Genomic DNA, 22,607 nt, shown 5'->3' with positions numbered 1-22,607 from the left:
GTTAACAAGTCCTGAATGAAGAATGTTAGCAAACAGACAAACAGCATGTCTGATGCATGCTAATAGTCCTGGCTTCACCACTGACAATATGAATAATTCAGTAGAAAGGAGGGAAAAGAAGAAGCGGGAGGGGGGAAAGAAAAAAAAAGGAAAAGGAAAAAAAAAAAAAAGCATCCTCCCTTCACGCTCCCAAGCGTCTGCAGAGGAGACAGGAATAAAAAGTGTGCCGCAACTTTCTCCTTCCCACCCATCGCACAGAAAATATTCTGCAAAAAGGCCGGTCGGGCACCAGCCCTTTCGCCAGCCCAGCCTCTCGGAGATTTTCGATTCCTATTTTTGTTGCCTATTAATTCCCCCCCCCACCCCCCTCCCTCTTTACCGCCTATTTTACTTCTTTTGTCTGGGAGCTGGCACCTGTCCCAGAGACGGCATTTTGTTGCACATCCCCTTTTCCCTCCTAAGCAGAGAAAAGGAGGGGGGGGGGGAGAAGGGGGGGGAAGGTCTGTAAGGACGAAACAACCTGTACACCCCCTGCCCTCTCAGACATTCCCCCCCATATTTCCTTTTCAGCCACGGTCCAATTACAAGGGGTTTGGTGGGATATCACACACCCTATTTACATGGTGCAGATACCTACAGCCATTAAAAATATATTTCTACGAAAGAGAAAGGCAGAGAAAGCAAGAGGCTCATTCCCTGAGCAGCACTGTGCACTGGGACTCCGGGGAGGAAAATCACCAGCAAAAGCCCTCATCCTCAAAGCACACAAACCTGCAAAGCCCGAGTCATTGCTCAGGCAAAGGAATCCATTTCCTTAACAGAGGGGAAAGGGAGTGAGGGAAAGGGATGAGCAGACGGACGAGCCCTCGGCGCTTCGCCCTCTGCATTGGGATGTACAGCGCAGGAGAGGCGAGAACCAGCCCCGCTCAGGAACGCTGGGAGAGGAGAGGAGGGCTCAGGCAAGCAGAAGAACAAGAAGATCCTATTTGCAGCATTTTTAAAAGTTCTGCTCTGGCAAAGGCCGTCTGAAGGGGAGGCCCTTGCAGCAAGAATGCGAGCACCAGCCGCCTTTCCAGAGTCCAGCCTCCTTCTTGTGAGCGACTGGAGCAGTCTGGCGGAGGAGGAGGAGGAGGACGTGAGCCAGCGAAACGCAGCGGGCTGGAGCTGATGATGAAAGCGGCACGGCCCTGCGCGGACAGGCTCCTCTCCATCCCCCGCAGCCATGGGCACACGGACACGCACCGAGCCCGGCTCTGCTGTGACCCCCGCCGGGTACCCCCGCGGGCCGGGGGCTGCGATGAGGACGGCGCCGCTGGGAGGGGACCCGGCAGAGAGGCAGCGATGGGAGGAAAGGCGCTGCGCTGGAATGTAAATGCACCCACGCTATGGCAATATGCTTGACAGGGCAGTGCGGCTAATGAAGCTTTTAATTGGGGGAGGTGGGGGTGTGTGTGGGGGGGTGGTTTCTACGGAAATACCTCCCGGGATTAAACGGAGAGAAGAGGCTCCTCTCTGCAGTCACACACCTACACCGCTCTGAGTAACACAGCAGTCCGCAAAGATCTCGAACTACAGCACACACACACAGAACCAACCCCAACCTACCGAGCTGAAAATGGCTATTTGAAAACGTAAATATTGTATGTGACAGAAAAACTTTGCGATTTTGTTTTCTCATGCCCTTACTTCCAAACCAGCTGCACAGCCAAGCTCAGGCTGCTTGGCCCTTATAACTCTCTTGGCATCGAGTCAAAAGCTGATAAGCATTTGGGCGAGACAGCTCAACTGCTGTGCTGGAAGAAAAACAGCTGCCATGATTGCTGTTTGATTGAGAGCGCTCGCACACACTCACAAAAAACATACCAGGCTGCAAAGACGGGCCACAAATGCCTGAGGATTCAGCTTCAGAAGATCAACATGCATTTCCTTTAAGAAAAAAAAAAAAAGAAAAAAAGAAAAAAAATTATATAGTTTTGCCTCCAAACACCCTCCCCTTCTTTAAAGAAAACGTGCTGCGTCGACTAGCTTTTCTTCTCCCCATCCCCCTCCATAACCTCAAGCAAACTCAAGGAATTGTGCCAAAAGTCCCGTTGCTAGTTACCAAGTGCATTTTTTAAACGTCCCTTTGATACTTCTTTCCCTCCTGCTTGCCATGGAATATGCAAGTAAGATAATCTTTCAATTACTTACAAGAGGTAATTAAAAAAGAACTTCTAGCTCAGCGTTCCTTTCCCTCTTAAGGGGCAAGAGGAGGGAAGCGAGGGGGAGAAGGATGTTTTTTCTCTTTGCCGAGTCCAACATTTGGCTTTTTCCATTTGTGGCAGATCACTGTAACGCTATTGTAAAACAACTTCCTGCCCCTTTTGGCTCACGTTCCAGAAGCTGCTAGGCTAAGCTCATAGCACAAACTTTTTTCCCCCTTGCCGAAGAAGATAGACAAAAAAAAAAATTCCTGCAAATTATTTTCCCCCTTTTCTGGCTCATGGACTCACAAGGTGAATTTATTGCAGCTCTTTAAGAATATTACACAGGAGACGTCGGTATCCCAGCTGGATAATTCATAAGATGAAAAGGTGGGGTCATTATATGTCTGTGTGTGTCTGTGTGTGCCTGCATTTTAATTCTGTCATTTTGAATTGTAAGTCTCAGTACCATCAGGTGGATAATGAGCTAAGCTGCTTCATCTGCCGTACTAATTTGTGTATCTATCATAGCACAGATCATTGGCTCAGTACATACAGCCTCCTACTTTCCAATTGCTTTTGTGCTCTAAGGTGACCTGCATCTTTCTCATCTCCCTCCTCTCCACTAAATGCTCAGCCTCATGAAAATACCCACTGGAAGCTCCTAAACCCTCCCTGCTAGAAACGGGAGACGTTGCAGTCTCTCTGCTATAAGCCAAAAAGGAAAATTAAGGCCTCCACAAGTTGCTCTCTCACGGTCTCTCCCTCCCTCCCTCCCTCTCCCTCTGTTTCTCTCATAGCAACAGCATTTCTTGGTGCGCCTGCTTTGGCATACATCAGCATTTCCACCGTCCAAGTGTCCTTTTGCGTCACATCTCGCCATTTCATTCAGCCAATGAAATCTCCTTCTTGCAATAAAAATATATAGACTTTTTCTGTTATTGGTATATTCAAAATTTTTTTCATGTGCTTTCCTAACAAAAAACGTTGTCAAGCATTTGATTTGCCCTGCACTGGGGGGGGGGGGGGGGGAAGTGGGGGGGGAGGGTGGAGAGGGGGAGGAGACTGTGCAAGATTCAACCTTGAAGAATCTTCTTTGTGGAAAATATGTTACTGTAAGAAAAAAGGGATTACATAGTTACTGAAAGAAAGTCATAGTTGTCCCTCTCACTTATTATTAATTTTGCTTATGGTATCATTGCTTTCCTGATGTACTTTTACAGCAGCTAGGCAGCTTCAACTGATTGAAAAAGTCAATACCATGTGTGTTGAAGTTTGTAAAATATTTTTCAGGAAACAGAATATATTAATTGATCTTTTATTCCACTAACTATTGATCATGAGGTGATAGATAAACCTGCAATGTAAAAAGAAAACCCATAGACATATGCCTCTATCCCATCCAAAGCAGCTGCTCTCCAACACGCTATCCTGCAAAATGGAGCGGAGGGTTTCACAGTCAGAGGCTCTTTCCAAGATTCATTTCCTCCTCCCATAACCTCACCAAGCGCAGCATTTCAGTGCCCAGCTGTGGTAAAGATGGTGACAAAGGCTCTGTTCCACACCCCAGGTATCCCGGCTCACCAGGCAGCCGCAGAGCTGCACGGCCTGTGCCTGGCATGGCCAGCCCTGCCCGGGCTGGAGCAGCCGCTTGGCCGTGGAGCCCAGCTCCAGCCCCAGGCCTGGCAGCCAGCGAGTCCTGCTCTCCAAGTGCTCAGTCTCAGCCAAGTCCAGAGGGCACGGGGTGGCACATGTGGGTTTCTCCGAGCTCCAACGACTCCTGCCGTGGCAAATTTAGGGAACCTCTGTTACCCATTTCGATCCAGCCTCAGATCTCTAGAAAATGCTCAACCACCAGCATTCTGAGAATACATATTTCTTCTGTAAGCAAAATACATGTTTTACAGTTTTCCCTTACCAACTTTTTTTTTTTTTTTAATGGTGTGAAACCACAAAATGTTTCTAATATTTATTTTTAGGGAACTATAGTAAAAGCATACTAGAGATTATCAGGACACAGTTGACAAGATATTTAAACAGTAACTTTCCCACAAATATTTATTTCAGTAAAATGACACCTAGTAATTCTGACCTCTTCTAATAACTGGTCTCTACTGCATATAGACCGTGGATACAGAGGATGTACATAAATTCTGGGTGGTTAAAAAGCAAAAGCAAGCAAAATTCCTGGATAACAGCCTTAGTAGCAGATAGCCATCACATCCAGCTAGAACTATAATAATTTTTGTTTTAAAATAATGGCATGATATTTCTGATAGTATTTATTTTAACAGAACATCCACAGATGAGAATGTTAACCCTGAACAGAAAAAAAGAGATTACACGTGACAGTGCAGTCAACAACTTTTAATTCCAATGAAATATAAAAGACAGACCTATTTTTTAGAGAAGGATCCGACTTACATAAGACAAATTGCTTAGTTCAGAGTGTTTTACTTGTATTTAATCAGCTTTCTGAATGACTTTCCCCCTTGTTTCTCAGATATGAGTTTTAGCTCCCTATTTATTTTTCTATTTCCATATAAAACATAGGTCCTCTTGTTCTTTACTCTTCATACCTGCCCTTTTCTTTCTCATTTTTTGTTAAATGTGAAAACAGCTGGGGTTCATCCCGTCTTTTGACTGCTCCTAATGGGGATAATTCTGGTGCATTTGGAGGGTTAAAAGTGCCTCGCCTTTACGCAATTATGGCTCATATTCATCCACCCAAACCTACCCTTCCTCAAGGAGATACATAAATGCATTCTGTCTGTCACCACAGTCGTAAAGTAAGGTTGAAAGTTGTCTAACTTGAGGTTACCGCAGAACTAAAAAATTAGGGATTCAGGAAACAGGAAAACAATTACCTCAAGTTCAATTTGTAAGCTTCATTTAACAGAAATGGAATTCCAAACGGGGAGGTGGAAGAATTATTTTAAGATTCATCAACCCTGAATAAATTCAAATTATGCAAATAGTAGTAAGCCAGTATTTTCACACCACAGATTATACTATACAGAATTTTATATCTCCTTTCTTTTCCTTTATCTCAAGTTCTGTCTATTGGAAACTCATTATAAATACTCCTGCAGAACACTAATTAATTTCCTTGTCTTTTAATTCAGAGTGGCATCTCTTGTTCTTTCCTCTCAGTTTGGTATGACAGAGACATCCACACTGAGGTCACCTCTAAATAGATCATGATTTTTTGCTCTCCAGATAATACAGCTCATTTGCAATATGGTTTGTAATCTAACAGCCTTCAGAAAAATTTAATAAAAAACGATCAGGTGCATTCTTAGGTTGTTTTTTTTAATAATCCAATAAACTTTTTTTTTTAAGATTAAATTATCCAGAAAAGTGTAAATTCCTCCTTTTTTATTTTATTGTATCACTAAAATAATTCTAGTGCAGATTATAAAAAAAATCACCAAGAATAATTTTACTTAACATTTAGACAGCTTTTGTTTTTAGAGATACTTTCTAGGAATTTAAAATAAAAATAATTAAAATCTATCTAGAAAAGCAAAGCAGTCTTGTGGACCATTCTCTGAAAGGATCAGTCTGGGGATTACAGGGGTGCATGCTTCAGAGAAAGGACAGCAATTACACATAGTGCCACTGTGCAGGTTACTTAGGAAAGTTCTATTTACTGCTGGATAACTTGCATTAATTCCAATGGATCAGTGGCCTACTAAATTATGGGGGAAAACCACTGAAATACCAAATAGGCAATTCTGACATTATCTAAACTGTAAAAGCAAGCCGAATGAGGATGTATTTCTACACCCTTCCTTCAAAGCATAAAGAAGCATTTTGCAAAAACACTTCCTTCAGTACACTGTACTTTAAAAATACTATGTTATTGTATAAACTTTAACCATAGTGTTGTACAGAAAACTTGGCATTAAACCGGTATCAACATAAGTGAAACTCTGGCACTAAGATGAGTGATTTATTTTTTAATTTTTTTTTCCTCCAAGAAAGGAGGCATTAAAAGGGGTGGTTGCATTAGCAGGTTTTTAAGGGTGCTACCGACATAATGTTGTTTATCTTGCAACTTTTTTTCCCCGTTATTTTTTTACTCCACTCCTGCCTCGGGACCGCCGGCCCCGCTCCTTCTCGCTCGCCGGCCGCAGGTGAGCGCGGCCCCTTGGCAGCCGTGCACAGAGAGCTCGCTCCCAGCCGGCATTCCCGACAGCCCGGCATTCCCGACACCCGGCTATCCCGACAGCCCGGCTATCCCGACAGCCGGCTATCCCGACAGCCCGGCTATCCCGACAGCCCGGCTATCCCGACAGCCCGGCATTCCCGCCCGGAAAGTTCGAGCGGGCGCTCCCTGCTCTGCCTGGGAGCACTGCGTTCAAACTGCCGGGGGGCTGCACACCCAGCGCTCCCTCTACCTAATGGGCGCCTCTGCTTAGAACCGGGTGCCTCGCACAAAGAGTTGCTGGAGATTAAAAAAAAAATAATAAAATAAAATATATATATATATATATATAGGAAAAAAGGAGGGAAGAAAAGAAAAGGGAAAATAACACATTGGCGGGGAAAAAAAAGTTTGATTTTAGAGAATGATAAGCTGCAAAAAGTAAACAAACACACATGACAAAATCTTCATTGAAAATGTACAATTTCTCAGGTCTAAAAGAGCTTAAAATTCCTTTATATCATAAATTATTTAAAGGTTTTTAAACTACTCAAGAGTAGTCCAGTGACCAAGTTCTCTTATATTAAGTACCTATGTTTTAATTACACCAGAGTGCAACAATCCTGAACAAAGTGAATTGCAAGGCACACAAAATTTACATATAGCACAAATTCCTTTGTGGTTTTTTTGGTAGTGAAATGTTAGCAAAGATGAAAAATTTGCATGAACTGTAAAAAAATAAAAAGGGACTTCCATTACAGTATCACTTTCATATCTTAACTGCAATTTCTTACTACACACAGAGACAATCTAAAATGGTTGTAGATACAGAATTCTGTTTATGAGTTGAGTGTTAGTATCACATGTATTTATGTGGTCAACTTCAGCTCCACAGTTCAACTTGCCATTTCTTTTGAGCCCATTAAAGGTAAAATATAGGGTACATAAGGTGCACCTTAGATTGGCTATCTAAAGGATAATGGAACCTCACACAGTAAGAGTATATTGGCACTGGTAAATTTAAATCCCTCTCCTTGAAAACTAAAACCCTCCTAACATGAACGATATTGCCACATTATTATTATAATAGAATATAATGTCAAGAGAATAATGAATCTACTGGAAGTATTTATGTGTTTATCCAGCCATAAATACAGGCTTTTACACTCCTGGTATGAGCTGCAGGTATAATCAATAGTTGTGAAAAAGGACAGTACTTTATAGAATTTGTATTCCATGAATGGTGTCATTTGAATCTTTTGTCTGTCGTGTCACACTTATTGGAGTTGTCACACGAGCATTATTAAGTTTCATGAATTTTGAATGGATGCCTGAAGTTATAAACTCATCTTTAACATGATTCTGCTATGTTTCAGTTGCAGTGAACACAGTGCCCTGCACAGATGCACAGGTGACAAAACTAAAGGTCTCTTCTCTCCTTGTGAACAGAAAGGGCCACCGCCAAGGCTCGGGATGAGGCCATGCATCCTCCTGGGCTGTCACTCCACACTGGTGTGTAAAATGCATTTTAGAAAGGAGGGTCATTTTCGTGTTATCAGCAAAGCAGAAATTCAGTGCAAAAAGTATCTTAAAACCCTTTAATTTCCCGTTTTGCTGTTTCAAAGACAAATCAGCATCCACACCATTAAATGTGTGCCATAATTTAATAAAGGTGATTTTACTGAAGTTTATTTCCAACACAAAAGCCCTTATAAGGAAAAGACCAAATTAAGTTTTTGCTGTGTTGTCTACACTAATAAAGTGCAGCATGAATACTAAAACTGGCATTGCAAAAAAAAAAAAAAAGCGGGGGGCCAAAATTGTGAAAACCTGCTTCCAGACTTATTCAGTGAACTATGTTTTTCAGTTCATCCCAGGGGATTTCTGTGACTAATCCATGGTAATTTCAAGTTTCAAATTTAGGTATTTTTTTCTTAGGGCCTTAAAGCATTTTACTGAATATTTTAGATGGCTGATCAAAGCACTGAAATATTAAAAAGTCAACTCTTAAATGTATATTCCCAGAAAAAGCTACCAACAGAAATATAATGCAATGACTTTTTTTTTTATGTACCAAAAATTTCAAGAAAACTGTACAGTATTTTTTTTAATGCAAAGAAGTAACTTAGTAAGAAATGTGGACAGGGAGAAAAATCCCGGACCTTTTGTCTCTTGGCAACAGAAGAATGCGACTGGGTTTGACGTGGAGAAGTCTCCTTGACTCAATTAGAAATACAGCTGTTTTTCAAAAAGTTTTGAAGCCAAATACCAAAATTAAAGTTGATGTCTGAAGCTCATATTACTTCTGTCATTTATCTGTAATAAAATTAAACAATTCCACCTCCCCCCATCAATCATTTCAACAAAATCACATACTCTGTCCCTTCTGTACATGAGTGCAGTATGGGACACCTGGATATAGGTATGTATGTGTATGTATGCAGTTACAATCTCATGCTAGCACAGTCCAGTAAGTGTGAATACCATTAGAATAAGACTCTAAATGCTGCTTATGTAATTCTGCACAATAGAAATGATAATATTTTTATAATGCAACCTAAAGATTACTAATTAAGGATTATATTTGAATTACAAGAGGAAAATAAATGGAAGGCACGGTTCAGGACCATTGTTTTTCTAGTTATATAAATAAATGCAACATTTTAAAAACCTTAACACAACTTAAATACAGAGTAAGAACTACATAAAAGAAGTTGATCGTAGCAGCACTAGATCATCAGGAATTTTATCCCTCGGTGTTACCATAACAACTCATCCCTATGATCAGAGAACGAGGCTCCCTGCTCTGGGACTGCCTGGATGCAGGACCTTGCTCCCACACCTGGGAGCCAGAGGGAGACTGACATGAGGGATTTCACCAAAATGTTCCAGCCTTCAGCTGGCAGTGCCCTGAGTGTTCAGCTCAGAGGGGAAAGCAAAACAGGTACTTCAGACTCATTGTCGGGACTTGAAAAAACACTTTTGCTTTAAAACTACACTTACACGACTGTTTGTGTAGCAAATAGGGATCCCATGCTCATGGGGAAACATTTCTATAGGACAATCACGTTTACTGTCTAAGAAGTCTAAGAAAATTATTGGAAATCTATTATAAAACGCCCTTTTGTGACTGAACTACTGCACAATTCCAGCTCATCTTTGTGTTTCCCTAACAGAGAACACCATTTTGAGGCTGTAATGCATTTTTCCTTCCAAAGGGGTTAACGTCAGTGGAAAACGCAAGGATCCTCTTACCACAGAAAAACTGAGCCATGCAGTTTCCCAGAGAAGCTGCCTTTTTATTTTTACAGGTGCAACTGACGTCTGTCTTGTATTTTCTGCTCACCCAAGTATTAATTGAAAAACCACACACACATGAACATATGATATGCAGCTATCTGCACCCAGGTAGCTTTTTTACACTTTCACATACTTCTTTTTACTCAACTATTTAATGGAAGGAGGCACAAGAACAGATTTTGACATAAGACAAATAAGGAAAATAAGCATTCGTATCAAATGAATTTTGCTGAATTACACTAGGCCTGAATATACATCCTATTGTTTAGAAAAATCTTTATCTTTAAAATGTAAAGAACAGGCTTTGTAATTTCCATAGCACACCTAAAGCCTGACCAGACCCCATGTTCTACAGGACGATTTTAAAAAAATTTAATGTTTTTCCTCCTTAAACTGATATATTTCAATGGTCCAGAGGATCAAAGAAATCAACAAGGAAGCAGAAATGGTGTCCTATTAAAAGCAGTACAGACAAGTATACACCAGTTGCTAAAGAGAGAAGGCTATTAAATATTAATGGTTCCTACTGGTTTTCACTGCAGGGGTTACATTTGGAAACACATTTGATACCAAAATAAGAAGATTATGTTTTAATTTCAGCAACATGTTTGTCTAGGAAATTAGAGAAATCTTACCCACCATTAAGCTTTACCAGGTACACTAGCTAGAAAAATCAGTGCCAGAAATAGCAATGCTAAGAAATCAAGTTCACACAGTAAAATAGACTATTCTCTGCTCATTCTATTAATCTAAACCTTGCCACAGAATAAAAGCTTTAGTTTTGTTTTACTGTGTAAAGCTCTTTTTTAAACAGTAAAACAAGACTAAAAAGAAAAAAAAACCCACACCAAAACCAACAAAAAATAAACAAAAAACCAACAACCCCCAAACAAACAAAAAAATCTTGAGAGGTCTGAGTCAGGAATGTTCAAAGCAAAAGCATTCCAAAAGGTTCCCAGTAAGGATCTTTCAGAAGAAGCAATTCTACAATGCAATGGCATCCTAAATTATCATATTGCATGCTGACATGTTTAACACACTCTGAAAATAATTAGTTTTCTGTTTCATCAGGCATCCTATAGTTACTATCTTTCTAAATAAAAATAAGTATTTTAAAATTTGAATACTGGCTGAGTATTTTCTTAACTTTTTTATTTTAAACTGCAAGCTGCTATCCACATTTTAAAATTCTCTACAGCTCATTAACTCCAAAGGAGGCACAACCACATCAGTGTTTTAAGGCAAGAAAAAAGCCCCAAAATACTGCAAACAGCATTGCCTTGAGACTCTCTTTAGTCTCTAAAATCGTACAGATAACAGAAAAGCAATATTAGTACTGAAAAAAAGTGATAAAAGGAGATGGCCTTTGTATTTTTGTTAGTAAACATATTAATTTTAACTAAGTAACACGAGGGAGTAATAGACTTATGTCAACCTGACAATATTATTTTTAGTGGAAAACAGGTAAATATACATTTCCACTCTATCTTCCAATAAAAAATCTAAAAGTAGTGAACTTTGGGAATTTCCAGCAACAAATAAGGGACACAGAGAGGCTGGTTTCAGTATTGCTGCAGTCAGCATCACTTGCTGCTCACATTTGGTTCAGCTCTGAATGCAAGTTTTCACTCGAAGGGTGTGATAGCTCAGCTGCGCAGCCACTGCTTTTGTTAAAAGAGCTCATTCTGCTGTATTACAGAATGTACTTTTAAGTCTAAGAGTAGATTATTAGAAGTGTTTGTTTAAATAATTCAGCTGCAAGGAAACTTAAAAGAGGGACATAATGTTTTACTTGAAATGACTGGAATGCAAAGACATGTTTTTACCTTAATCCTATTCATGTTGACAGTTACAGAAGTTACAAAGTTTACTACTGTAGCATTATTTATTTTTGTGATGGCAACATTATAAGCCCCCCCAATACACTCAGACCCCTTGTGCTCAGTTCTAACCCTGCTGTGTTTTACACAACTTGGCTGTCATCAGCAATTAGGGTGGGTTTTTTTTGATAGAAGGAAAAAATGTGGAAAAGCCATATGCTGACTGAAGTTATGTGTTTATAGCTTAATTATTTTATGATCAAAAACTGTATTTCACAGATCTAACTGCAGAGCAAAAAGAGCATACAGATGAAAAAGAACCAACTTTCGGTAAAAGGTGGTGGTTTTCTGCATGCAAGTCTTCCAGATAATTTATCTCAGCTTCCATGTTTATATAGGTTCCCTAGTGACAGCACCTAAAAATGAGATGCATCGCATTCTGCCACAAGTTACTTTCAAAGCCAAGAAAAGAAAAAGAAAAAAAATCCCAGCCTTTTTGCATAAAATCAATGATAAAGACGAGGAAGTTCTAGTTCTCTCTGGCTCAGTATCCCGTGCTTGCCATGCTTGGCCTCACAGGGCCCTGTGTGTGCGTGCCCTGCTGCAACACACAGAAGCAGTTATGGAAAAAGCGCTGAATACAATCCTCTGGGACACAGCACTATGTTCCCTTACAGGCTGGGAAACAAGGCTCATTCTGAGATCTCAGAGGCCCAAGTTTGATGCTGCAATTGCCATGTGCTTTCTCACTTTGTTTTAAGGGAAGAAATCACTGTTTTTCACTAGTCTGTGCTTCTTCCTTTGGAAGAATCCAGTCAGGGATAAAAAAAAAGTAAAGGCTAATAAAAGTGAGCAGTTGAATTACAGGGGGAAGACCCAAGCAATATATTTACTTCAGCGAAGGATTAAGTGCCACGGCCACTGGTAATGAAAGAGCTAATACGTCCTCTTTGAAATAGTTTGACTTTCCCTGTGGCTGCAAGCACAGCGGCCTTGGAGGTTGGGTTGGGGCAAACCTGATACTCTGCCATTCTCTGCCAGCACGTGCCGAAATTAGCTGTCGGTTTTGTGGCGGCCCTCGGAGAGCAATTCCCATTGAGAAGTGAACAAAGGCCATGACCCCGGGGTCAGAGTGTAATGCAGGAAGCATGACCTCCCCTTTGTTCAGAACAACACTGTTTACTCTGCCTAAGTAAAGATCACCAATACATTAACTAAAGAGGATTAAAAAGGTCATATCCCTAGGGATGGAGCTCAGCAAGTGGCAACTCTCTTCAGTCACTAAATCACTGGACTTCCCCATCTACCCCCCCTTCAAAAAACAGACACCTTAAGCTGTCATGGCTCAGTGCCACACTATTTTCAGAGCAAAAGTCTGTACAAATTCACATTTCAGAACCAGGTTAATTTCTGCAGCGCTAACCAGCTGCTTGAAAGTAATTTTTAAAGTTATCAAAATATTCTAAGTGAAAACTTATCATCGCATTACAATTTTTTAATTTTCTATCTCCTTTTGAAAAATTCTGAGTTGGTTTATAAATTTGATTGGTTCTTAAAGTGATTATCAAAAAGTGCAAGTAACTGTTACAAATGAAATTCTCAAAATATCACGTAGTCTGTGAATGGGCAGAGAAGTTGCCTGTTGCTGTAGACATTTGCTAACTCCACGATGGTTCACTTGCAAAGAGGAGAACAAGGAAAATAAATGGAAAATATGCTGCCTATATAATTTCACATATGCTGATTGCTAAACTTTATCAGGCTAAATAAGTATTTCTTTTGGCTGTTAAGATTTCTCTTACCAACTTCTCCTAATATCTTAGAACGTCATTATTAATAAATGGTATTAAGACATACATCTCCTGAAACAGCTAAATTAATGCTGCATTAACATACAGCTAGACAGCACGTTGGAGTGTCTCCTTTCCATTCTCATCTCTAATCCACTGGGCTGCTCAATGATCCCAAATTTGCTTGTACCTTGGTTTCCTTATCTGTGATAATACGGCTCACTGGGATGCAGATATTACCATCAGTTAGACGGCCACGACAGGAGGAAAAGAGCACACAGAAGAGAGTGGTCCAGACTAAGATACTTTGCTTTCTTTATCCTTAGGCAGAGGCACCTCTGATTAAGCTGAACAATATGTTAGAGCTTCCAGAAGAAAATAACAGGAATCAAGCCAGGCAAGGGGGGCAAGCTTTAGATCAAAGTCTTTGGTGCAGGGAGCTCAGCACCAAAGACAAATCTCACATAGGGTAAATGATTTTGAATCAGCATGAGATCACCCAATACCAGTAGCTTTGAGAAGAGGATCAGGAGCGGTCAAAACTCCAAAAATAAGGGTCCTAGAGTCCCACAAAACAGCATGAACCATACAGGGAGAGGGCTGAGATAGTGTCCTTCCATTCTCAGACACTTTGTGCAAAATAGTTATTTTTGGATCCATAACAATATGTTCACCTTTTTAGTTTCTAGCAGCATGAATTAATGCAAGAGGTGTGGCAAGCTGGGATCTCGTTACACCCAGCCTGCACTGGCCCTTCTTCATCCACCAGTGCAGCTCCTGCTCCTGTGGTTTCTGATCTTTTCTCACCCCAGTAGTAGGAGTCAGAAGCTTACTGCAGATTACAACACAGCCAAGAGTAAAGAAGAAACTTGCAAAGCATGTGTCTGCACGGTGATGGGCATCATTCCCACTGCAGGGGGGGTGAATGACTCACACGTGGAGCAACTCTCACCTGCCCAGTTCTGTGCCTGAAAAAAACAAATCTAGTAACACACTTTCCTGTGACTGCTGTTCCCCGAAATCTGATATGATAGTATTAGACTTTTTATTCTACACCAGGAGTCCAGGAGAGAAAGTGGAGTCAGAAAGCCTTGACAACAGGTTTAGAAACAGATTTTGCTTTGTCCTGTGTCCAGGACAAAGCAAACACGAACAGCAGGTATTTAAAATAATGTTGTATGTTCATCAGATCTTCCCATCGATTTCAAGGGAAACACTCTGCTTTTTGGCACAAAAGATTATGCAAGCATAGCATCTCCATCAGGAAAAAAGGGTAACAAAGTCTTTAGACACAGAAGGAGCAGGTGGGCAAGTGCAATGTGAGTACTGAGCAAAGCTTTGCATCAGGCTGAGGCAAAGGGGTACCTTTTCCAAAAGGCACTGGACTGAAACAACCAGAACAAAGAATATACTTAGGCATTAAGATTTTAAAATGGAGACTGGGAGCATAAGGACTGAACCAGTGGCATAAGGACAATTTATTGGTATACATTAGAAGCAGGAAGAATGCACAACAATTGTCGGGCAAGTCTGAAATAGTACTGGGAAACAAAGGGAGTAAAGAAAGGCAATGAAAAACACCACAGAAAAAATAATGGCTGATTATGACCTTGAGCTACTTAGTTATGCACAGAAGGAACCTTGCCTTTTCTCACCCTGTACAACCATACTAACATTTCTTGTTAGGTGGATTCCTAATTTGGGATATTCATAAAAAATAAAAAACATCCACTACTTCTTCCAGTGGAAATTCCTAGTCTTTTATTTTTCAGTTCTCTTTCACACCAGCCAACAGTACTCTCCCTCCAAGATGGGAAGCAAAAATAACACTCAGGAAAGTGAGGGAATGAGATGTCCCTTCTCTTAAACAGGAAAACAGAGGAAACATCCTTGCACTGTCCATTTTTTGGGGGGATGGAGCAATCTTGACCCTACCTCATATTCTAAGATACGCCTCTCTATCTCTCCTGATGCCCAGAATTCCAGACAGATCAAAAGGTACCTTTTCGGTTAAAAGAAAAAGTTTTTATGCTCAATATAGATGGAAAAAGCCATGATATTCAAGTCACAAAATTGTCCCCTCTGGTCCTTTCAAATAGCTAATCCCATTAATCAATTCTTTTGCAAGTAAAGGGTGAAAGAACAGCAGATAACAAAACAGAAAGTGCTGAAATAAAGGGAATAATTAAAGGCAAGCCATTCTGAGGATACACACAGCATTTCGGAAGCAGCCCAAGGCTGGAGGCAGGGCTTCCAACAAAAACCTGCACTTTTCTATCAGGAATGAAAGGACAGCAGTCCCCAAAAATAGCCACAAATGATGATCCAGATTACATGCCAATGAATTCTGTGATTTAGTAAACCGTCTGGAAGGCTACTTTAAAAGATTATAACCTTAATGCCTGAGCAGGGATTACATAATGGGGAGAAAAACAACATTGATAGCATAACACAAAATATGACTTTTTTGAGTGCCTCCACAGAATTCATTATTATTTATTTGGCCTTGCAAAAGGGCTTTGACAATGTCACCCATGAAGACCATAAGGAAAACACAATAGTCACAACTGGAAGTTGGAGTATTGATTAAAAAACAAGCTAAGGAGCCAAAAGTAAAATGTACAAACGAAAAGACATTTTGACAAGACAAATGTTAAGACCTGTTGAATGCAGAGGCCATGCTGGTATCAGTTTTTAACTTTAGTTCATGTTTAGAAAGATCAGCTGTAAAATAAAGAGTGGCAAAAATGAAAAGCAAGGGGAGAGTACTGGAGTTACTGAAGGGTTTAACCAAACTGAGTGAATGTGAAACACAATAAATATATTTTTTTTTAAATAATTGCTAGGGAGATCATATTGCAACATTCTCCAAGGGGAGGCCCTGAGTGCCACCATAACAAACTTTCAGGGATATGCAATAATGTCAGGTAAGTCAAGCAGGAAAAGAGTTCTGTGTTGAAAACATTATCCTTCTAGTATCTGCCTGCAAGGGAAACAGCTTCCTGGAGAATGCTAATGAGCTTTTCCTCATTAAAGCTACAGAAGTAACACAAGTGCAAGGGCAGGTGTCTACAACAATGTCACTTTTAAGAGACTGCCATATATGAAAACCTAAAGTGATCAAACTATTTATGTCACTGAGCATATGAGTAACAGGGAACACAACAGAGATACACAGTCTGAAAGTCAGGATCTGTAGTCCGACTTTCTCACCTGCTTCCAGTCTTGAAAGGGAAATGATTCAGCTAAATTAAACGAGCAGTAAATTCAAACTACAGGAATGTATTATTTTTCAAAGTACAGCCTGAGCATATGAAAATCAATGACTTGTTAAGGCACATCAGCAATCAGAAAGAATGATTCTATCCATAGCCTCCAAAAATACAGAGTTGGATGGGATTGTTTGCTGGAAAGACCACACGGACCTTTGTGCAAAGCCAAGCGACCTGCCTGCTGCACTTTGACAAGGACAGGGTATTCCAAAAGCATCTGATGCTGGTGAACGTCACTCTCTTAGCAATCAATCAATTTTGTAAAAAATGTCAGGGTAGACTTGGCATTAATTACACCATGGGCCTATTCTGGTGCAGTAATTTCTACTTTTCTGTGGCAAAAAAACAGACGAGTTCATTTTATCTAATGCAAATTGCCTCATCCTCTAAGCTAGCTATGGTGCTGACACACCACTGTCAGTGCATCATTTATGTGTCACAAAAATACGTAAAAACATGTATGTTTACTTTGCCACCTGCTCTCCCCCTGCCACTGCAAATAATTAGCAAGAACCTCAGTTGTAAGATTTTGTTTTACTATACAAATGTTGCATACAGCGCTCTGGTTCGTAACATATAAATGCATTTCTTTTTTTTCCCCATCCATGCATCATTATTTGCAAAACCCATTTAATAATTAAAAGACAGTCCAAAGTTGTGTGTCAGATCCAGGGATATTGCCACTCATACAGTGGTTTGCTACACTCAGTCTTTGGTCTTGTGGCTAACAATTCACCCAAGCTGTGAGAATACCTCACCACAACCCACACATTGCTGCTCTTCAAAGGAAGACAAGGATACATAATTAAGAGATGATGAGCTCAAATATAAGACATGAGATGTGGGAGCAGATTCTTTAACCACACCGGTGAGTGGTTTTACTACTGAAGTTTCATCAGCTGTCTTTACTTATGGTATCAATAGAACTCACACGTTTTCAAAATATATTTGCAGCAGCAAAGGGAAAAAAAGGAATGCTAAAACTGTACCACTGCTTAAAAACAGCTTTAACATCAACTGGTCAGAACTGAAATTGTAAATCAGCATTATTAACAAGTTGCCCTTGTAAGAAGTGGTGTCTATGACTCAAAAAAAAAAAAAAAACCAAAAAAAACCAAGCCAAAACTAAATCAGCATCCAGTTTTGCTAAAAATACTGTCAATATTTAATCCCACAAGAACTGTAACCTGAAAATATTCTCAGTCTCATTTCAAGACTTTATGATGCTGTAATTGTGGCCATAATATAAAGAACTACAGACAGAAGTATCTGTGTATATATGTGCTAGCTCAGGAACTAAAGGCACAATGCAGAGTGGAAATGAAAATTCAGATATGGGTACAGATCCACTCCAGCACACAGAGGATCAGTCCCTTGCTGGCTATTGAGAATAAACAAAACATCAAACTATTTTAACTATTTTTCTTATTACTCTGCAGAGCTTAAACGAGTTTTTATAGTTCTTGTCATAACTGATTAGGGAAAGAATTGGTAAGTCTGGAGCAAAACAAGATGTGAATAAAGCTACCCAACTCAAGTGAGGACCAATGACCAGCCTTCAGAAACAAGCATAAGAAATAGCAGGATTATATGCTTGCTTGTTTTCTGATTAAAAACAACAACAAAAAAAAGAATAATTCAGTTTTACCTAAAAGAAGTCTTCATTTTGTGCCGATGCAGGACCATATCTCTACAAGCCAGGGACCCTTTGCAGGGCCAGAGCCTCTCAGCGGCAGCCACACCCTCCTCTTCCTCATTTTTTTCCACTGACCATTAAATGCTTCCCAAGTCAGACACTGAAAAAAAAATAATCCAAAACAAACCCCACATTTTTAATGGGCATCAGATACATTATTGCTGATTTAATTAGTTAGCTTAGAAACAAATATATTTGCACAAACACCCATATTTGTATTTTCTGTTTCATTTCAAAGAAATTTGGTAGGCCTGATTTGAATCTCTATTCAAATCACAGGAAAAAAAAAATGAAAATGTATTCTATGCTGACAGCAGAAGTAAGCCCTCTGGCTACCTCTTTTCAGAGTTTTATATGACATGTCTGCTGGTACTGGAAAAATTCACAGAACAGGAGCTTTTCAAAGAATCTTCAGATGAACCTTTATGTTTTGTAGCAGTAATACATGCCAGCACACTACAAGCTGACATATCTCAGAACTTGTCTCTTCAGGGATTCTATGGATTTGACACTCAGGCACATCTATGAGTTTATATTAAAAAAAGAAAAAAAAAAAAAACTTAAAAAAAATACTTTCCTGGCTCACGTATCCCTCAAACTCTCCCAGGTAATAATGATGCTGCATAGCAAGTATCAGACAACATGTCCTTACTCTTATAATACTTCATACAATTTCTTTTATCCATAATTTGGCAGTACACAGAACTATCTAGAAACTGACTGTTGCTATAAACTGTTTTGCATATTGTGTCATCTGCTGGCTTGAATTCATTATTTAAACAACACTGTAATTATACTACATTTCATATTCTATTTAACCAGAAAATAGTCAATACGAATTCAAAGTGAGAAAGCAAACTTCTCCCGCATCTCAAAAAAAAACCTACTTATTTTCAAATAATCAGCTCCAGCATTCAACAACAAAGCAGAAATCCAATATTTAGGGTTCAGCAACTTGAGTTCCAATTTTTTTTTGCAAATAACTGCATGAAAATACTTTTGGGTTTTTTTGGTTTTGATCATTAGGACTGAAAATAATATTAAAATAAGCTGCTTGTTTATTTAAATTTAGAACTAAACTTAAAACCTGAATCCACAGATTCCTGCTATTATGCTTGCTGAAAGAACAAGCTAGTATGAAAATAAGAACAGTGGTTATGTTGTTGTTAGGGGATGACAACATCCCCTACAGATAGTATATTAAATAACACCAAAACCGAAGTGATTTTGTAAGGCCAGCATCTTCTACATATTTATTCATGTACAATTGTACACCCACAAAAAAACACTGCTATAAGCAAGTGATACACTTCACTACTAGTCGAGGTGTTTGCAGTTCCATACAGTCCTGCATCCTAACAGGTTTCCAATATACAATTCTGAATTCTCAAAGCCTGCATAATGCTATACTTGCACATACAGTAAAATATGTATAAATGACTTGCAAAGTACATCAATACTGAGGTCTTTTGTTCCCAAAGAAATATTTGTTCTCTAAACTGCAGAATATTAGATAAAACTGCCCTTTATACTGGAGTGCTCCACTACACCACTGACTTTTAAATCCAAATACACAATAAGGGAAAATGCTAGCACATTAGTATTTTACTGGTCCACAAACAAAGATTCACTGTTCCAAGCCCTCCCATCCATGTATTCTATATCAGAAAAGCACACTCACTTCAGACTGCCTGCATTCCTATTTACGGAGATGCTCTACAATAAAGGGAGCAAACAGAAATCCAAGGGTTAACAGAAGAAACAAAACAGAACTCTAAACCAAATGAACAAACCCCACCACCAAACTGCCCAGCCATGCTGCAGTCCTTGCAAGAAAATGAAAATGTTCAGCAGACAAGAGCCTAACAAAAAGCAAACGGAGAATTTAGTGTCGCTATTGCCTGGATACTAGTTTGGGATTTAGGCAGCCTTGGATTAGAAGGACTGTTCCCTTGAAAATCCAGCCCACAGCTCCTGCACTGTTTTCTACAAATACCACAACCAAACTGTGACTAAACACCTCATTATGCTTCTCTGGCACTCTTAGGAGCACACATATTGTACAATTTTGTGGGGCACAAGAAAGCAGAGGGAAAAAAGGTGGCTGTTTTTTACTAACCGGTAATGAAATGATGAACAAGGTCCCTGCAAAAGCTTGCATGATCAGTAAATCTTTTCCCCCCACCTCTTTTGACCTGTGTAGGCAACAGGTGACAAAATACAGCCCCAGTCTTCAGCTTAATAAATAAGAAAATGTATGTAGACTATGAGACAACTACATTGTAATATAGCCTTTTAAAATAAATTTAAATTGAATTAAGAAACTTAGCCAGGCCTCTACATTGGCTTCAGAAAGCAAATGCTTTTCTTAATATTTATTTGTAGAGGTTTCATTTAAAGAAAATACTGTCCTCACAGTTACAAAAAATAACTAGTGACTTGAGGTAACAATCTGGTATTGACAGATCTTAAAAGAGAAAACCCAAACTGCGTTTTCAAAGGAACTGCATGCCTCAAATATTTCACTACAATCTCATTTTCCTATAAATTGCTAATTGATCTTAAATATGTAGATGAATTATGAGCCAATAACCTCAAATCTTCTCAGCTCTTACTCCAGACAAACATTATATTCTGATTTATGAACATCTGAAATATTTAATTTGCTGTTCATGGCATTTAAACAGTTAATCTAATTTATGACAAGTAAGGATTCCACATTAAAGACTCCTTCTGCTTTCTCCTTTAAACTTCACCACTTCAAAAGCCTTTTCCCCATCCCTTATTACTTAGTAATAGTCTCCCTTTGTGCACTGGGCATACTATGGTAGTTCAGGAGGCTGTGGCAATAACATGGTTCCTTTGCCAGTCCCCATATTGGTCATTAAATAATTTTACTCCCATATAAACACACACAGCTGGTAAAGGGATGACTTTGCTGCATTCAGCTACATCTACACTTCCAGAGTGAGCCTCAAAATAAAAAACCACAGTGTTACAAAAACGATAAGCTCTCATCACTGTACACTTCCCCAGTATCCAGTTGCTCTCGCTACATTGGCAAAGCTGTGATGGAGCAGTACACCTGTGTCTCTTCCAGAAAGAATTCACAGTAGGCTAAAAACGGTTCAGTTCTGTTAATACCCACTTCTCCGTTCGCAATTAAATAGAATCTTTCTTTAAAGAAAGGATTCCCTAAAATATTTTACACGCTTACAAACAGTTTTCTATTTCAGAAAGCCTTACAAATTCTTCACTTTGCAAATATTAGGCTGTGCAGCACCAGCGAAGAGCTCCGGGTACAGCAGATGGTTAAAATTCTGCATCATTTTTAAGTGCCTAAGAGAAAGCACTGCCTGTTTTCGGGGGAGGGCGGGGGTGGAGAGGAGAGAAAAAGCTGAGAACAGCAATTTACAGTCCCCTTTTTTTTCCTTTGACAGCAGCAAGCTCCGCCCCAGTCTGGCCCTTCCTCCAACCTCTGCTAACCTAAAAACCAGCGCCAGCCTGGCAGCGGGCCAGGGATTCAAAAGTAAACATTATCCTCCTGCCATTTTTCAGTGCTGTTTATCATAACCTGATCCCCTTATTTTTACCCCCCTCCTCCCGCCGCCCCCTCCCCCCTCCCATCCCTTCGCCATTGCTGAAATCTCCGTCTTTGCTCCCGGTTTGTTTCGCTCCGCGGCGACATCCAGCGCTAGGAGTCCCGCTCCGATGCGCCGCGGCAAAGCTGCAGCGCCGTGCCCGCGGCGGGCGCACCTTTCCCCGCGGCCGTCCCGTGGGACGGGTGGGACCGCCACCCGCTCCCCGCACAATGCACTCGCCTCTCTCAGCGCTGCGCAGCTGCCGGCACAAACGCGGCTTTTGCCTCCGCGGCTTTCCCGTTCTCTTATTTAATTGTGAGGGGAGTGCTTAAAGACAAGAGCCATCCACGAGCGGCCGTGAGGGCGCCGTACGGCGCTGCACCTGACTCTTTGTTATCCCTCATCGCTCATCCCCGGTCCCTTCCGCTCCGCGCTTCCTCCTCCCACCTTGCGCTGCTCCTCGTTTGTCAAGGCTCTGTAAAAAAACCAACCCGACTAACTGAAGTAGCTGCCCGTAGGAAGAGGAAAGGCAATTAAAAAAAAAAAAAAAAAAAGAGAGGAGTAGGGGGGTGGGTGGAGTAAAAAGAAATAATAAATACATAAGGAGAGCGGGATGGTGCCGCTGGAGCCCCGAGCCACCCCTCCGGGTGGGGAGGAGCGGGAGCGGGGCCGGGCGAATACGGCCATGTTGTGCGCGGGGTCAGCGCGGGGCACTGCGCTGTGCGGCGGAGCGCTGCATCTGCGGGCGACTTGTGTTATCTCCCTGTTAAATCCTCCGCCCTCACCCCCCTACACATTCCTGCCCGGCGGAGCTG

At 40.5% G+C, this 22,607-nt stretch overlaps 2 long non-coding RNA genes across 3 annotated transcripts; one reads left to right on the top strand and one right to left on the bottom strand.

Moving 5' to 3' along the window:
* Positions 1-1,636: 1,636 nt before the first annotated feature.
* Positions 1,637-19,962, bottom strand: LOC137474157 (uncharacterized). Of its 2 annotated transcripts, none has more exons than XR_010999190.1 (3): positions 19,843-19,962; positions 18,164-18,311; positions 1,637-1,926 (listed from the first exon to the last, which is right to left on the bottom strand). It is a non-coding gene; the product is annotated as an uncharacterized lncRNA (long non-coding RNA). The 2 variants fall into 2 exon arrangements; XR_010999191.1 differs by lacking the exon at positions 1,637-1,926 and adding an exon at positions 3,874-3,963.
* LOC137474156 (uncharacterized) lies at positions 2,172-21,759 on the top strand. Its single transcript, XR_010999189.1, has 3 exons — positions 2,172-2,573; positions 7,710-8,755; positions 21,652-21,759. It is a non-coding gene; the product is annotated as an uncharacterized lncRNA (long non-coding RNA).
* Positions 21,760-22,607: the final 848 nt, after the last annotated feature.

Source organism: Anomalospiza imberbis, chromosome 5 (assembly GCF_031753505.1).
Source record: "Anomalospiza imberbis isolate Cuckoo-Finch-1a 21T00152 chromosome 5, ASM3175350v1, whole genome shotgun sequence".
NCBI lineage: Eukaryota > Metazoa > Chordata > Aves > Passeriformes > Viduidae > Anomalospiza > Anomalospiza imberbis.
Note: the sequence above shows the minus strand (reverse complement) of the source record. Positions and strands in the feature narration are given on the sequence as shown.